This window comes from Myotis yumanensis, unplaced genomic scaffold, assembly GCF_028538775.1.
Source record: "Myotis yumanensis isolate MYYU_CA2020_CCGP unplaced genomic scaffold, mMyoYum1.0.hap1 SCAF_13, whole genome shotgun sequence".
Lineage (NCBI taxonomy): Eukaryota > Metazoa > Chordata > Mammalia > Chiroptera > Vespertilionidae > Myotis > Myotis yumanensis.
The window spans coordinates 12229860-12247196 of record NW_027223764.1 but is presented as its reverse complement, the minus strand read 5'-3'; the positions used below and the strand labels follow the sequence as shown (position 1 = coordinate 12247196).

Sequence of the window (17337 nt, the reverse complement as noted above, 5' to 3'; positions counted from 1 at the left end):
ATTTCTCTGCAGAACAAGGAAAATGGTCTCTGCACTAGGAGATGTTTAATGGTCCTTACCTCCCTGTGGTAAGATATAAATAACATGAAATGTACTTATTTACCTCACCCATTTTCAAGTGTACTGTTCAGTGGTGTTACGTACATTCACATTGTTGTGCAGCCATGACTGCTATCCATCTCCAGAACTTTCTCACCATCCCAAACTGAAACAGCTGTGAGGGGGAGGCTGGGCAGCTCCGGTAAACCCCCAGCCCCAGCCCTCCCCGCAGGTCTGCTCACAGGAGTGGGCGTGTGTGCAGGGGGTTGGGACCCTGGGGTTTCCCTTCGATCTGTAAACTGGGGACAGGTGGGTGGGCTCAAAGGCAGGAAATTCTGAGTCAGGAAACCTGTGGGTGCGCCCACCTCCCTCTCTCAGCCTCGCTAACTGCAGGTTAAATTCCAGACCCCACAGCCGCGGCATCGACAAAGCATCTATGGCTCCTTTGCTCCCTGAGATCAGTCGTCACCTATCAGTCCTTACCTTCCTTTGTTTCATGACGGTCTTTTTCTCTTTTCTGATTCTAAAATGAATACGCTTATTGCAAACTGACCTGAGTACAATGGGAGACAACTAAGTGGAGGCCACCAGCCTGCGATCGTGGCAGTCACGGGTCAGGAGTGCAGACCTTGTGCCAGGCACTGGGCTCCAGATCCCCGGGCCCTCCCTCCAGCACCCCCCCCCTTCACAGCGATGTCACCCCACCTGAGGACCAAAGACACTGGGCCTGAGCGAAGGGCTGGGGCAAGCAGCGTGGGACTCAGCTCGGTTTTCTGTTTCAGCCTCTGTCCTGTTTCTGTTCATATTTGGATTTGTCATGCCTTAAGAATCATTGTTTTACATTTCAATGTGGGCTGGTTTGGGTATTTTAGGAATAACAAGATATGCTATTTATAGCATCGTTTACTCATGAAGTGATCGCATTGGGTGTTATTTAAAATTGTTTTAAAAAGGATCAGGCTCACGTTGTTGAGCGGCTGTCTGTTTGCTTCTGCTCCCCCCAACCCCCCTGCCCTGCTGGGCCGCTCGGCCGTCTTCACTCTCCCCACGACGTGTCTCCAGAGGGCAGCTCAGCCAGGCTGTGCTCTTACATATTCTCTACATGTGAAGTGTAGAGCGTCCTCACCTCATCACCTTCTGGAAAGGACCAAAAAGTTTAGGCTTCTGGGAAGGGTCCCCCGGTCTCTGGTGAAGTCCATTCTAACCTCAAGTCCAGACAAGACCCCAGAATCACCCCAAACCCTCCGTGCTGCACTGGCATCCCTGCCTGTCACCTGGGCTTGACATGGGGCTGAAGACACCTCACCTCTAAGACTGGAGATGAGACCATGTTTTCTTGTTACACAAATAATATATTATACTAGAGGCCCAGTGCACGAAATTCATGCATGGGTAGGGTCCCTAGGCCTGGCCAGTGATCAGGGATAATCAGGTTCCCTGCCTCCCCGCCTCCCCACCTCCCCACTGCTTCCTTCCCTTGCCACCCACGTCTGCCACCACCCACCCCTGCTTCCCCATCCCAGCCCCAGGGACCTGGCCCCGATCTAGTGATCGGGCCTGCCAGCCTGGAGGAGGGACCAGGAGATTGACCAGCAGGCCCCACTGGCGATGGGGGCCTGCGGGCTGGGGGCAAGTCCTGAGTTGAGTGTCTGCCCCGTGGTGGTCAGTGCACATTATAGCAACCAGTTCTTCTGTTGTAACAGTGGCTTAGGCTTTTATATATATAGATAATTTATATAAATATTAACATGAATTTTATATAGTATCTATACTAATAAAAGTCTAGGTGGCTCTCACACCCTCACGTCATCACAAGATGGCTGCCCCCATGTGGTCACAAGATGGATGCCCCCATGTGGTCACAAGATGGCTGCCCCCACGTTGTCACATGATGGCCACCACAAGATGGCTAGCAGGGGAGGATAGTTGGAGGACATTGGGCCAGCAGGAAGGCCAGTGGTTAGGAGCCAGCAGTCCCAGATTGTGAGAGGGATGTCAGGCTGGGCTGAGGGACAACCCCCTCGCCCCCCCCCCCCCGCCCCAGTGCACAAATTTCATGCACTGTGCCTCTAGTGTATGTATGTATGTATGTGTATATATATATATATAGAAAATATTAATATATAAAGTACTTATGTACAAATATAGTTGTACATATGAAACTACGGAGAAACAAAACTTGAATTTTAAAATAAAATTCATTTGCAATCTCATGACCTAGAAAGAACCACTGTTAATACATATATTTTGTGATACGTATATGTGTGTGTGTATAGAGGGGTGTGTGTGTGTGTTTAAACAAACAAAAAAGTGAAATCATACTACATGTACTATTTTCTCTTTTTTCTCTTAACACTGTGTTGTGAGCATCTAACTGGCTGTGTGACCTTGGTCAAGTTAACTAACTGTGCCTTGATTTCCTCATATGTAAAATGGGGATGCTGTGAGGATTAAAGAAATTATGTGTAAAGCTCAGAACTGGGCCTGGTACATAGTGTTCCCTCAGTAAGTGTTAGTTATCATTACTTTTATTATTATGTGTCTTTTTTTAAAAAATATGGAACACGAATTTGCATGTCATCCTTGCGCAGGGGCCATGCTAATCTTCTCTGTATTGCTCCAATTTTAGTATGTGTGCTGCAGAAGGGAGCACTATTACGTGTCATTCTTTTTTTTTTTTTCTTTTCTTTTATTTTACGTGTCATTCTTAACAGTTGCACAGAATTCCATTGTGTGGACCAATGGATTTGGTTCTGAACAGGTAATTTGCAATGTCTGCAGACATTTCCGGGTGTCACATTGGGGTAGGAGGTGCTATTGGCATTTGGTGGATGGAGGCCAGGACTCTGCTAAACATCCTACAGTGCAGGACAGTCCCCCAAAAACGTCGATCGGGCCAAGGTTGAGAAAACCTAGTCTAGACAGTTTCTGGTTTGCTTAACCAGCTCCCTGCTGTTGGATGTGTACTTTGGACTGGTCTTTCTTAGTCTACACCCCACTGCAGAGTATCTGTACAAGCATTGTGGCGCTTGAGGAGGGGATGGGAGCGGCTGTGCCTGTATCCAGCCGGTACATGGGCGGGAAGGCAGTCTGAGATGCGTGACCCTCAAGTCCCCATGTACCTCCCGTGACCCTGCTAAGTATGATGTAAAGCACAGAGCTGGGTCGTGTCACTGGCGACAGACCACGAGGTTAACGACCCCACTGCCACTGAGGGGCAGCTCCCTGGAGATGTCTGGCTGAGATAAGGGAGGGGAATAAAGGGCTGCTGTATATTACGCCTCTGGGTGACCTTTGGGGGGTGGGGGATGTCTTCCTTTGTCTTGTCTGAAGACTAGAAACTAAAACTTAAAACTTGCGATTGGACACCAAAACCCACATGTAAATCGTGCTTCCTTTGCTGTGAGACGAGCCCATAGTTCTCATGGAGCGTGTAAAGGGGCTCCCCAGGGCAGAGAAGCCCCGGATGCTGGCCTGTGGGAGCCAAGTCCCCTCCTCTGGGCTGTGCTCCCCGAGTCCCTCCTGAGGCCCCCCAGCCTCTCCTGCGGGGTGTGCTTCTACAGCACACAGGACGCTTGCTCCCCACTCGCCTGCAGCCCTCAGAGACCCTCCTGGCCTGTATTTCCTCAGCCTTCTCTGCACCGGACACTGGTACAAAATGAACAACACAGACACGGCCCAGCCTTACGCACGGAAACAAGTGGGCAAGCGCGTTAGGCTTACAGTGTCCGAATGGTGACCGTGGTGATGGAACTCAACTGGGATGACACGCCCGCCAGAGCTTGCACCAGGCAACTTCTCCGGGGAGAAGGCATCTGGGCTGCAGCGGGTGATGAGGGGGGTCAGCGCGTGAAGATTGGGGGGGGGGGGGCAGGGGAGGAAGGTATTTCAGCAGAGGGAACAGCAGTGCAAAGACCCTGCGGAGGGAATGAGTGTGTCTCATTGGAGGAAAGGACAGACACTTGTCAGCCTCTGAGATGCTCCCCACCCTCCTCGCTGCCCCACACACCTACCTTTTCCTAAGAAGCAGGGCTTCCCAGTGGTTAGGTACCAGGGCTGCCTGGGCTCCGAGCCTGGGCACGGGGATTTCCCTGTCCCTGGGAGGTGGGCAGTCCCCTACCCTCTCTTTGCTCGCCAATGGAGCTGCTAATAGTGTCTCTCTTTAAGATCGACTTAATAGCACTTGGCACAAGGCAAGCGCCCAATAAATGTTACTGTTATTTTATGGGCCATTGGGAAGCTTGCTGGAGCCAAGCCACAGCATATCGAGAGGAAATTTATTTCCTCACAGTTTCCCGCCACGGAACTCAGGAGGGGAGAGTCATTTGGCACCGCTCTGCCCAGCGGGCGGCAGCCCCGGCTGCCATGGTGGGGTTTCTGCTCTCAGAGGTAAGGCCCAGGGAACACGCCTCCCAGGTCAGCCAGCACCCCCCCCTCCCCAGGGCAGGAGGGGGAGGCCCTTCTCTCTGGGGTCCTCCTCTGGCTGAGGATGAAGGAATCATGAGGAGGTGGGCAAAGCCGGGTCCAACACAGTTATGTCACTTTTCATTCCAGCACCACATTCCCACACAGGTCAGAGGAGCTGGGGGTCAGGTAAGGGGTGCGGTGCCGAGGAAGCCCCTCCCTTGTGCTCTCCTGCGGTGGCTCCTGACAGCACAGAGACCCTCCCCCCCCGCCCCCCCCAGAGGCTCAGTGCCTGGTGTCAGCCTCTCCCTGGAGCCTCATAACTGCCCAGGTCCCCCTGTTCCTGGACAGGAAGCCCCTCCTGACCTGCCCCTCTGACCTCCAGCCTCTCTCTCCTCTCCTCCCTCCCCGCCCTCCTGCCTCCCCTCTGCCAGCCCCTCCCCGCCCCCCCCCCCCCCCCCAGCCTCACACAAAGGCCCAGGCACTCCCCCCCCCCCTTTCACAGTGGGGCCAGGGCTCTGATTCTAATGTCCCCCAGGTCTGTGACAACAACGCCCAGGAGTCACCAGGCTCTCCAGGCACAGGCCTTGGAGCGAAGACACATCTGATCTGAAAGCGGCTTTCTGGAAGCAGGGATGAAAATGTCTTCACGTTTCCTTCTTTAAAAAAGTGGTGACTGGGACCCAGGGGCTTTGCGCTGCCTAGGAGTTTGCAGCTTCCTTTGCTCTGAAAAGGCCGATGGGGAGGGGGGAGGAGCCCAGCGGGGCTCACTCAACGCCCCCAGGCTGAGGTAGTGACTGGGAATTAGCAGAGGACAGGTGAGCCCTGGGACAGGACCTGCCCTTGGGCAGTCATGAGCACTGACCAAATGCATGGCCTGACCCGGGCTGGACACACTTTGCCCATCCACTCACTGGGCGCGCACTGGACACCCGCCTGTCACACCACCATGGGACATGCCCAAGCAACCCACGAGGCACGACAAGCGCGTGCACTCACGCATCTAGCAGATGATTCACCCTTGTCCCTACATCCAACAGTCACACACCAACAGACTCACAGAGACAACAATATCCCCACCGACAGAGCCGCATCACATTGACACGCAACACAGCTCCCAAGGCAACAGGTCATCCCACTCACACCTCCCAGCACTTTCATTTCCGCCCACCGAGTGCACAGCCCCAGCCTCCCTCATGGGCACCCGCCACTTTGGGGCTCGGCCCTGACCCACACACACAGCAGATGGCTCTCACAGCTCTCAGGATTTACACACAGCAGTGTCTGGTCAGACCCTTCCTCTCTCTCTCTCTCTCCTCTCCCTGGGAACTCCATTCTTAGATTCTCCGTGGTGGTGGCCGAGACGCGGGCACCCAGCTCCAGGCCTCCATCCTGCAGCTGAATGAAGGCTACATAAGAGAGCTCCTCTTTCCCAGCAGCCCCAGGCGGAGCCCAGGGTTGGTTCTGATTTGCCAGGACCAGCTCTCATGCCCCCGTGGGGACCTGGAGGGTAGTTAAGCCCCAGCGAAGCCCATAGAGCTAGAGTTGGAGGCATGCTTTGCCCAAAGAAAATAAGATCACTGTTACCAGAAGAAGGGGGAACAGACTCAGGACAGGCAAAAACAGTGCCCATGAAAACAGTGATTTTCAGTCTTCAGTGAGAGCACATTGAATCGTGCTAAAACGCAGATTCTGGTTCGGCAGGCCTGGGGGTTGGGGGGTGGGAGTCTACATTTCTGACTCGCTCCCCGGGGCCGCTGCTGTTCCCCTGGCCCACACCCTCCGAGTGGCAAGGGCCCTACTCAACCTAACATACAACGAGGGGGCCAGGGCGCTGATGGAGTTGGGCCCACCTTGGTCCTTCCTCCCTCCTGAGCCCCAACCGGGCCTCTTACGTTACTCTTCACCCCAACCAGGGCAAGCTGTTTTTCTTTTTCCTATTTTGCAGGTGAGAAAACAGAGGCTTAAATAAATTCTGTGACTTTCCCAAGTCACCCTTGTGGCAAGGAGTCGAGCTGGGCCCCAGATGCCTGCCTGCTCTGAGGGACTGTAGAGCTCTCCTCAGCCAACCCCTCTTCTTACAGGGACATGGGGGACAAGTCTGGCAGACAGAGCCCTCACCAGGACCCCTCCCGCTCTTGGGACGGTGTTGAAGGGCTGCCAGGACGAGGAAAGAGAAGTGGCCCACCGTGTTACCGTCACATTTGCCAGGACTGGAAATTCCCAGGGCGCTGAACAGATGCTGTGTCAGCTGATGAGGGTTTTACAGCCACCGCAGACCCAGGTGACCTTCTGGTTGTGTTGTTTGTAAATCAAAGTTGGAAAGGGCAAAGGTCATCTGGGTTTCGTTCCTCCCCCCCCCCCCCCCCCCACCCCACCCCATTATTATTAACCTCTCCCTTATCAGTTTTCTCCTTTCGGCTCTCCAGTTGTTATCGGATCAGATGAAGTCTCACCCAAGGTGGGGCCAGTCACACCTGGGCTCCGGAGGAAGAACTGTGGATGTCCCCGGCTCCTGCCGCCACTTCACAGAGGTGCAGCAGGCATTGCAAGTGATCTGAGAAGGAACCCTTAGTGGGTCTACGGGCTGGCACCCACGGCAGATCACTAGGGTGATCCAAATACTGAGGAATGAGCTACAGGAGAGGGAGGGCGTTCCCCAGGGGTCATGGGTTGAATTGTACGCCCCCAACATTTATCGATTGAAGTCCTAACCCCCAGGACCTCAGAATATGACTTTATTTGGAAATAGGGTCTTTGCAGATGAGGTTATATTGCAGTAGGATGGGCCCTAAATCCAATATAATGGTGACCTTTTATTTTATTTATTATTATTATTATTATTTTTATTATTTTGCCGCAAAAAGCTTTATTGTTTCCATTTGGTCCAATGCACGGGAGAGGAAGACTTCAGAATGGTTAAAAGGATTGCTAGTGGTTTCAGGAAGAGGCTCAGGCAAAAGCCAGACACCAGGGGAAGGCAGAGGGGGGCCCTCAAAGGCCTCTGAGCTCCAAAGGCTCCTAGATGTACCTGAGGGCAAGCCTTTTAAAGAGACACTCGCCCAGCCCAGCCCAGCCTGGGGGCCGGCCACACTGCGGAGGTGAGTCAGGTGTGGCCCATCTTCTTGATGAGTTTCACCTGCTCACCCGGGAAGTGGTTCTCCAGGAAGTCACAGAGCTGAGGGTCTGCGTGGGCAGAACCCAGGGCCTGCAGCTCAAACAGGACCTGGTTCAGGTTCTCCAAGGCCATGGTGGCTTCCATGGCGTCCTGAGTTTTGCCCCATTCGTACTGGGACGGCTTCCGCACGTCCTGGACGAGAACTCGGCTGCTGTGCTGGTTTTGCATCTTTAAGAGACACTCGGCACCCTCACGCTTCGCCTACGAGTGGAAGAAATGGCCCACGCCCTCCGGAGCCACATCGTCGAGGTGGACGTAGCAGCCCAGGGACAGGTAGGTGCAGACACCGCAGATGCAGGCTGGCCAGGCGTTGGCGACAGCCTCCCCCTGGGTGGAATAATGCTGACAAGCTTGGGAGCTCATGGTTGTTCAGCAATGAGGAGTTAAGGTCCGCAAATGGCGTTGGCTGGCCTCAGAGGCTGAGGATGACTGAGGTGCTGCCACAGGGGGTGACATTCTGGAGGCTGGAAGTCTGGGGTCAGGATGTCACCTGGTCAGGTTCTTGCAGGTTGCAGACTGCCGTCCGCCGTCTTCTGGCTGTGTCTTCGCCTGGTGCGAACAGCTGGTGTCCTCTTAAGGGGGACCATTCGGACAGACAGGTGCACAGGGAGGGCACCGGGTGAGGAGGAAAGCAGAGATTGGGGGGATGTGGCTGGAATCAAAGAACACAAAAGACGGCCAGCGAACCCAGAGCTAGGTGATAGGCCGGGACGGAGTCTCCTTTCCAGTCTCAGAAGGAACCATCCTGCCAACACCTTCATTTCAAACTTCTAGCCTCTGGAATGTGAGACACATTGCCGTTGTTGAAGCCACTGAGTTTGTGGCACTCAGTTATGGCCACCCTAGGACACGAATACCCCGTTGCTAGAGGAGTTCACCCTGAGGCTGACAGCCACCCCTGGAATTTAAAGTTTTCGACTAGCCACATTAAAAAAAAAAAAGATGAAATTCATTTAAATAATATATTTTATTTCACATAACTTATCCGGAACATCGTAAGTAGTAAAAAGAGTTGTTGAAATGTCTTATACCCTTTTTTGTTTGTTTCATACAAAGTCTTTGAACTCTAGTGTGCTTTTTTCCATCGATAGCACCGCTCAAGTGGGATTAGCCACATTCCAAGTGCTCAGTAGCCACTCACAGGTAGTGGCTACCGTACTGGACACATAGGTCCAGCTCCTTCTCCCCTCTGTATCCATGTGGCTTCAGGCAATTTACTGAGCCTGTTAGATCCTCAGTTTCTTCACCTGTAAAATGGGTCAGTGATGGTACCTCCACCACAGGGTTGACATGAAGATGAAGTGCAAAGGATGCGCCTGTGCTTATCGGGTTTCTGACACAGGGTAAACCTATAACCAAGCACTGTTACTGTGGTACAGGCCTGAGGGCATCAGACCAGGTGTAGAAGGCCATTCCCCGTTGAAGGATCAGACAATCACCACAGTTCTCACTGGGCTCATATTGCACTCCCTCCGCACTCAGACCCAGGCTCCCCATGGGAACCAACCTGAGTCTGCCTCCTCCAGGAAGTCTGCCTAAGAGCCCCAGCCCCCATGTTAAATTCTCAGAGCACCCAGGGAGGGTCCCCCAACTTAATACTTAATTGTTCTGTTCATTGAGTAATACAGGTGAGTGAGGTTTTGCGTCGCTTGAGGGCTGGGGTATGCTTCCTCCTTTTCTCCTCCGGCCTCTGAGTTTGAGGTTCATGTCATCAGTGGGGCAGCAACCTTTATTGAGCACCTACCCCGTCGGCCATCTTCATCTGCCGGGCTTAGCATAGGGGTCAGTGGCCACGTGCAGGTCGGTTTACCCAGGCACACCTCTCAGAAGCCCCCAGAGATGTGGTCTCCGGACTCTAAGACCCATGGCCCGGGCTAGAACAGCCATCCCTGTGGCCCAGCCCAGGGCAGTGGAGGTCCGAGAACCTCTCTGGAAAGAGAGGTCAGAAGTGCCAGAGGACACTTTCCGGCACGCTTCACCCAGCAGGGAAAGCTTTCCTGCCACGGCTGGGTGGGCCGGCCCAGGATGAGACCACGGGCTGCCCTTTGAGCCACATGCCCTCCTCACTTCCCCCTTTGCCCAGATGGCATTTTGTGGTTTGTTTACCACAAGTCACACCCTGATAGGGGCCCCCGCTGGCTGGGAAGGGTAGATGAGTCACCAGCACTTCCATGAGAGGCTGATGTAGGCGAGAGTCACAATCACGCCAGCCCAGCCCGGCCCCTCCTAATCCACCACTCTCCCCACCCCCAAACACTCAGGCCGCTCAATGATCACCCCAGGGCTGATCTGGCACGGGACAGGGACAGTCTGGCTGAAACGACAAGTCCTGTGGGCATTCGAGGCCTCACCCACTTCGGTTTCTGCGAGCAGCCCCTTTCTCTTCCCTGTCAACGCTCCATACAGGATCCAGAGAAGCCATTGTCCCCCAAGCCAGTCCTATAGATCCACCCCACCCCAGTCTTCCTGCACCTCCGCTCTTACTCCATGGGAGCAAAAGACCTGGGTTTCAATCAGACCATGCCACCTACTAGCTATGTGGCTGTGGTCAAGACATTTAACTTCTCTGGCCCATCCGGCGTGGGTCAGTGGTTGAGCGTCGACCTATGAGCCAGGAGGTCACGGTTCGATTCCCGGTCAGAGCACATGCGTGGGTTGTGGGCTCGATCCCCAGTGTGGGGCATGCAGGAGGCAGCCAATCAATGATTCTCTCTCATCATTGATGTTTCTATCTCTCCCTCCCTCTCTCTTCCTTTCTGAAATCAATATATATATATATATATATTTATTATTATTATTATTATTATTATTATTATTATTTTAAGACATTTAACCTCTCTGAGCTCCAGATTCTCCAATGAGGATAGCAATATCCTCATCGGGTTGTTCTAAAGTTTATCTGAGACCATTTCCATCTCGTGCTTGGTGTGGTGAGTGGCACCCATGATCACAGTGCTGATGACCATGAGCTTGTGCAGGGGGCTTATTCTGCGACCAGAAGGCACACTCCAATCTGGTGCAAAGCTAGGAAACGTGGAGTCAATTTTACCTGTTTTTTTGGAGATTTTGCAGCCTATGACTTTTTGTTGAGGAATTTGTACTGATACAAGGCAACTCATTCATTCCACAAATATGCTCTCAGCACCTGCTAAGGAGGTGACGTGTTCTTGGCGGTCTCAAGAGCAGGACTGGAGGATGTGGATGAGAGGCGTTCCTGGCAGCTGCCCAGGCCCACATCACGAAAGTCCCTTTCATGCTTCACTGAGGTGATGGCAGGTTCTTCGCCTGGGTCCCTATCTAGTGGGCCGAGCATGGCCAAGAGGTGATTGATGTCCAAGGAGGGGAGGCTGGAGGGGCCTGTGCCCAGGGATTTGAACCAGCTGGGGTTTGGGTCCCAGCTTCAGGTCTTCTAACTCTGTGACCTTAGGGAAGTCAATTAGTCTTATAGAGCCTCCGTTTCTCCTCTATTAAATGGGCGTAATAATACCTAGCCTGAGGCCTCACAGGGTTGCTGTGGGCTCATGTGTGTGGAAGCCTCTTAATAACTGTTTTTTCTTTCCTTCATTCATTCACTCCCTCCCCCTTCCTCATCCATCCACTATTCAACCACCCAACATTTTTTTTTAATGACCTCCTTCCTCTCAGCTACTGTGTGGAAGGAGCTAGTGGTAGAGGGGAACCCAGGCGACGCAAGGAAGTGCTGGTCACCAGGAATCTCAGCCCTTCTTCTCCCCTCTGGCTGTCAGTGTGGGGGCCAGCAGAGTCCAGCTCAGGTGACTGGTGGCTCCTCTGTGTACAAACCGGGTCTGGGTGAGAAGCTGCCCACAGTCCAGGGCAGATGTGCAGGGTGGACCTCCCCCATTCTTGGCCCCCAGCCAGCCCTCCCAACTGGACTCTTGACCCTGTTTTCCAGCTCCTGGGCAGGAAACGAGCTCTGAAAGAAAAGGGCCGAGTGGGCTCCAGACAGCATACCCACGCTTAGGGCAGGAAGTAGGAAGTAGGGCAGGTCCCCCCATAGCTGTTTCCTTCCCTTTGAAAAGCAATGCTTTCATACACTCCTCCCCAGCAGGCTTCTGCTTAGTTCTCTTCGGAAAGAACTGGAACATGTGGCCACTCCGAGCGGCAAGAAAGGCTGGGGAAAAGGGAGCAGGATTATCACCATTATCTTAGACCAAAGGTCAGCACACTTCTGTAAAGGGCTGGAGAGTGAATATTTTAGGCTTTGTGGGTCATGCAGTCTCTATCGAAACTACGAAACTCTGCCGTCATAGCAAGAAAGGGCTCTAGAAAATCCATAAACAAATGGGTGTGGCTGTGTGCCAATAAAACTTTATTCATGGACACAAACTTGAATTTCAAATAACTTTCATGTGTCACAAAATATTATTTTTCTTTTGTGTTTTTCAACCATTAAAAAAAATGTCCAAAATCATTTTAGCTCACCGGCCATACAAAAACAGGGAGCAATCAGATTTGGCCCTCAGGCCATAGTTTGCCAATCCTTGGTGAAAACCAGCGGTTCTCAACCTGTGGGTCGCGATCCCTTTGGGGGTCGAACGACCTTTTCACAGGGGTCGCCTAAGACCATCGGAAAACACATATATAATTACATATTGCTTTTGTGATTAATCACTATGCTTTAATTATGTTCAATTTGTAACAATGAAATTGGGGGTCACCACAACATGAGGAACTGTATTACAGGGTCGCGGCATTAGGAAGGTTGAGAACCACTGGTGTAGACCAATTATAACCCATTCCCTGGGGCTAGGCACACTGCCACTCCAAGGAAAGGTGTGCATGGTATGTGTGTGTGTGTGTGTGTGTGTGTGTGTGTATGTGTTTACCTACAGGTGCTCAGGGGCACTGACTGGGGCGGGGTTCATTACATGAGTGACTAGCAGTGTTCACCACAGGCCATTTTGTCAGTGCACAGGAAAATAGCAGGAGTTGAACCCAAACCATCCTAATTGGAGAGCCCCGCCTCTTTGCCTCCATGTTAATAATCTCTGCTCAACATTGAAGGGAAGGGAGGTGGGAGGCACGTGGCAGGCGCTGTTACCAAGATGGCTCATGTGGGGACACAGGCATTCCCAGCAGCCTCTTCTGGATGGGAGATTATGGGCGGGGTGGGGGAGAGGATGCTGGGAGGAAGGAGGAGCTCCCCCCTCCCCCACCGCAAGCGCACATCTCTGGGGTGGAGAGTGAGGTGGGGGCTTTCCTCCAGCTCTGGAGCAGGATTTCCTTTTCCCTTGATATTGATGGCCCGGAAATTGGGTCTTATTCTCATGGTAGGAGGAGAAGCCCTCCCCCTCCCATGACACCCCTCTTTCTCCTGCTCTTCCCTTCCTGCTGCCCTGCTGCAGCACAAAGGAGACTCAGAGGGAGCCTGGCAGAATATGAAAGCTCAGAAGTGTCATCCTTTCCGCCATTTCAACATCTTTTCTTGAGCTCCTACCGTTTGATTTAATTTTTAAAAATGTATTCAGTTCCCACCACGCACGAGCTAGGCACTATTCCAGGGAGTTTCACATTCTTCAACTCAGTAATCCCCCAACAACCCTCCATTTCACAGAGGTGGAAACTGAGACCCAGAGAGCTTACGTAATCAATGGCAGAGCTAGGATTTAACCCTGGAAAGTAAGGACAATGAAAGTTGGAGGTTCAGTGATCAGGTTCTGGAGTTGAGTTCAAATCCTGCACAGATATATACTAGTTGCTTCCTTGGGTAAGTTATTTAATGTCACTGAACCTCAGTTTCCCCTCTCTTCCTCCAGCACCATGATTTCTCCTTGGGAAATTGCTATTCCCAAACTCTCCATTCCTTGGGTTCTCCTGGCAATGAGCCCACCTGTCAGGTGCATACGCAGCTGATCAGAGCATCTTGTTCTACCAGCCTTAGTGATGAGTTCAGAGATAAGAGCATGTGACTAAATCCAGCCAATGAGCATTAGGTTTGGGATTTTTGCTGGACCCATTAAGAAAGAAAAGGCTCTCTTTTGGATTATTGGGATATAAGCCTGGAGTTGCTGATGGCCAAATTGTCACTGCATAGGAAGAGCCTACCTGAGTATGAAGAAAAGAAAAAGAGGCAGAACTGAGAGACCCTAGCCCCAACCTGTTTGGCTCAGTGGATAGAGTGTCGCCCGATGGACCAAAGGATCCTGGGTTCGATTCCGGTCAAGGGCATGTACCTTGGTTGCAGGCTCCTCCCTGGTCGAGGCTCATGCAGGAGGCAACCAATAGACTTGCTTTTCTCACATCGATATTTCTCTATGTCTTTCCCTCTCTTTTCCACTCTCTCTAAAAATCAATGGAAAAATATCCTCGGGTGGGGAAACGAGTCTCAATATGGCTCCTGAGCTCCTGGCTCCCACATTGCCTAAAACAGAACCTTTGCTGCCTTCGTTCATAAGCCTGTCCGTGTCCTCTGTCTAGGCCAGCTGAGATGTTTCTCTGACACATACGGTCAATAGAATGAAAGTCTACTGAGTTAATGCTGCATCTCCAGAGCCTGGAGCAGGGCCTGGCACCTCGAAGGTCCTTGGTCAAACAGATAGGCCTAGAGAACTCCAAATAAAACACCCACCTCATGGGACGTTGTGAGAACAAAGTGGACAGATGAATATCCAAGGCTTGGCCCCAATGCCTAGATGGTGAGCCTCGACCACCACGGCTCTGGGCCAGACCCCTGCCTCCCACACCCCGACAGCAGCTTCTAGCCTAGTGGGCTGTCCTCCCTGCTGTCCCCAGGTGAGCAGGGGGAAAGGGGGAGAGGCGAGGGGTGATTTATGTGAGGAGCAGTGATCAAAGACCATGAGTGGAATCCAAGGTACTCAGGCTGTAGGGAACACACATAATTGTACAGACGTGGTCTCTGCCCTCCAGAACTCTGCTTGGCACTGTCCAGTCTCTAGGGCTCCCTGCCATGTGACTACCCACTGCCCTGAGCTGTAGCCACTGAGCTGCCATCATTAAACACTAGGCCACAGCCTTCACACCCTGCTTTTGGCCGCCCCTGCCGACCTCGGAAGCCAGTACTGGACACTATTCCCCATGCCTCACGCTCTCTGCTGCAGCCCACTGGGCCTCCCCTAGTCCTGCCTGCCCTTTTCCAGCTCTCCCTTAATGCAGGACATTCCTCCCGGGTTACCCCAAAAGCTTTGTTGCCTACTTCCTAGTGGGCACTCCTTCATATTGTGGCCAAGGAGATTTTCCTAAACTGCTGGAGGCCCTTCAAAGGCTGTTGATCACCCACAGGGCAGAGCTGTTCAGGAGCCTCACAGATCTGGCCCTTGACACTCCTCCAGCACCAGCACCTCCGGGCCAGGTGAGGTGACTAGGACACAACAATTAAGGTGTGTCTGTCTCTCTCTCTCTCTCTGGCTATGCAGGTGCCCAAGATGCCTTAACTGCCTCAGCCTGGTCTTCTCCAGGGACCACATGTCCTACTTCCTCTCGCCTTGACCCTGTCTTGGTGTGCTGTAGGCTCCCAGATACACAGACACTGAAGCTGGAGAGCCAAGGCATGCCCTGCCCCCTCCCATCAGCTGTCTGGAAACATATATGTTCCCATTTCCAAGAAGCACCCCCCAAAATTGCCCTCTAAATCCTGTTCTTGTTGCTTTCAATCTGGATAATTAAACTCAACACCTCCGGGGTGATTAAAAATTAATTCAGCATTCAACAGGCCCGGAAATGAAATGCAGTGGGAAACACACTGGTGCTGGGCTAGAGGTAATTAGAAAGCGGTCCTGCTGGGAAGGGTAACTAAGGCATTGCTGCAGCCACCGAGGTGTCAGTCAGGAAGGTGCCTGCCCCACGCCTATGTGGTAACAAGCCTCTTCCTGGCCTCTAATTACTTACTCTTGCTCTGACAGTTGATCGCACAAGCAGTTGGTTTACAGGAAGGGTTTTTAGTTTGTAGGCACCACTTCTGCCCAAGCCTGTGTGAGTCTCCACTCCGGCGTCCCCCACCACATCCCCTTGCTGACAGCCGCTGCCATCACTTGCCCTGTCCTCAGCCACACCATCCCCAGCAGGCCCATCCTGGCCCCTTCCTCAACCTGGCAAAGTCCCAGAATCTCTCCACCTTTTGCCCCAGATGCCCCAGCCCAGCCCCATTTGTTCCTCTCCTTGATCCTGTCCTCCAGGGGTGGCCCTGCTGCAGGCCAGTGCCCCCTGGGAGGTCTTCATCAAGCCCCATCTCCCAGGCAACAGCTTGGGATGCTGGTATTCCAGGATGCCGCAGGAAGACATTTCCCTTCCCCATCTCAGAAGCCACCAGGGGCCTTCGCACCTCCCAAACCATCCAACTTTCCCATCTGGTACCTCTGAGCACCGTGGGCAGCAGGCAGTATCTCGTTAACCCTGGAGGGCTAGAACCCTGTACTATTTTGAGATGCTCGGGAGCTAGTGGCCGAAACTGTGTTTTGCTCAAGACAATCTGTGAGCTGTTTAACTACAACAAGGCCAGAGGGGATGTTCTGAGTCTTTCCTTGGCCTTCCGGAAGGACGGGGGCAGTGCTGTCTGATACAGTGGCCATGAGCCACCAGCCCCATGTGGCCATTCAATTGAAATGAATCAAAATTGGATCAAAGTAAAACTTGGTTTCTCGGCAGCACAGGTGGCTAGTGGCTACCGTATTGGCCAGTGCAAACATAACATTCCCTCGTCACAGAAAGTTCTGGATGGCGCTGGCAGAGAGCATAAGCTTCAGTGGCAGACCTTACCATTTACTCTGCAATCCTGGCAACTCATTGACTTCCTGAAGCCTTCCTTCATCTCTGAATCTATAATAGTAACTACCTTGGGGAGTCTTGAGGTCCAATGAGAGAAGTCCGGTACCGGCTCCACAGTGTTTGATAATAGGAAAAGCTGATGAAAAAAAGCCAGTGGTTCTTGGAGTAGAGGGTGCGGTGTGGTGAAGTAGAAGGATTTAGGATAAAGGAGACTGGGTTCTAGCCCCAACTCCATCACTACTGTCAGCCATATGTGAAGGCTGTGACCCACATGGCCCAAATTTAAAAGAATGAATAGAGCCTGGCCGGCATAACTCAGTGGTTGAACATGCCTAGGTTGTGGGCTCCATCCCCAGTAAGGGACGTGTAGGAGGCAGCCTATCAATGATTCTCTCTCATCATTGATGTTTCTATCTCTCTCTCCCTCTCCCTTCCTCTCTAAAATCAATACAAAATATATTTTTTAAAAAGAAAAATAAATTTAAAACATAAAAGAAAGAATAGAAAAAATCAAAATGAAATGGGAAACTCCAGCACAGATTTTCCTTTGGCGCCTGGGAACCCAACATCCAGCTGCTGAGCCATTCCAGGGAGATGACCGTGAGCCCAGCAGCCCTGGGACAGGCCACTGCACTACTCAGGCCTCAGTTCCCTCCTCGGAAAGTTGGGGTTGAACGAGATGGCTCCTAAAGGTCACTTCACCTCCATGGTGGGGACAGGTATCTACAGAGATAGCTGTGGGCCCTCACGCTGCCTACCCCTTCGTGTTTCACTCCTACCCCGAGTCAGAAACAGATTCTCAGACTGAGAGCTTCCTGAGGAAACAGAGGCCTTCTTCCTAAGAAGGCTCAGGACCAAACCCTCTGAGCATTTGGTCAGAGGCAGGGCAGGGGGTGGGCACTGAGCTGGGCATCAGGACAGCCTGGGTTCTGCCCAGCCCCAGTCCCGCCACTGGCTTTCTGGGTATTTGGGTA

The 17337-nt window shown here is 52.5% G+C and overlaps 1 non-coding gene across 1 annotated transcript; it reads right to left on the bottom strand.

The window, feature by feature from the left end:
- Positions 1–2590: 2590 nt before the first annotated feature.
- Positions 2591–2692, bottom strand: LOC139022263 (U6 spliceosomal RNA). The gene has a single exon (XR_011473646.1). It is a non-coding gene; the product is annotated as a U6 spliceosomal RNA (small nuclear RNA).
- Between the last annotated feature and the right edge of the window lie 14645 nt (positions 2693–17337).